Below are 1,065 nucleotides of genomic sequence, written 5' to 3' on the forward strand. Positions count from 1 at the left end.
TGCACCAATATGCAGACTGCATATAGCCAGTTTGAAAACTTACAGATGTTTATTTGATTTCTTGTGTTTTATGAACTCCTTGGGGTCTAATTAGTAGGAAAAGATCAAAACTTGAGCCAAAAGTTTGTATTTGAGAAAGTTGTCTATAGGCCATATTTGCCTGTATGGCCAATATGCATTGAAAATGTAAAAAATTATTTTCTGTTCTATGGCAGATATTTGAGTTCTGTTTTTTCTGACATGTGCAGATAGTCCATGTGAAGATTGGTGCAAAATTTCAGCATTGTAGCTTTGTAAGTTTTGACGCAAAAAATTTATTTGTCTTTGAGCACTTCTTGTGCACCAATATGCAGACTGCATATAGCTAGTTTGAAAACTTACAGATTTAGATTTGTTTTCTTGTGTTTTTTGAACTGCTTGGGGTCTAATTAGTAGGAAAAGATCAAAACTTGAGCCAAAAGTTTGTATTTGAGAAAGTTGTCTATAGGCCATATTTGCCTGTATGGCCAATATGCATTGAAAATGTAAAAAATTATTTTCTGTTCTATGGCTGATATTTGAGTTCTGTTTTTTCTGACATGTGCAGATAGTCCATGTGAAGATTGGTGCAAAATTTCAGCATTGTAGCTTTGTAAGTTTTCACGCAAAAAATTTATTTGTCTTTGAGCACTTCTTGTGCACCAATATGCAGACTGCATATAGCCAGTTTGAAAACTTACAGATTTTGATTTGATTTCTTGTGTTTTATGAACTCCTTGGGGTCTAATTAGTAGGAAAAGATCAAAACTTGAGCCAAAAGTTTGTATTTGAGAAAGTTGTCTATAGGCCATATTTGCCTGTATGGCCAATATGCATTGAAAATGTAAAAAATTATTTTCTGTTCTATGTCAGATATTTGAGTTCTGTTTTTTCTGACATGTGCAGATAGTCCATGTGAAGATTGGTGCAAAATTTCAGCATTGTAGCTTTGTAAGTTTTCACGCAAAAAATTTATTTGTCTTTGAGCACTTCTTGTGCACCAATATGCAGACTGCATATAGCCAGTTTGAAAACTTACAGATTTCG

The sequence above is a fragment of the Lottia gigantea genome (genome assembly GCF_000327385.1).
Source record: "Lottia gigantea unplaced genomic scaffold LOTGIsca_381, whole genome shotgun sequence".
Classification (NCBI taxonomy): domain Eukaryota; kingdom Metazoa; phylum Mollusca; class Gastropoda; family Lottiidae; genus Lottia; species Lottia gigantea.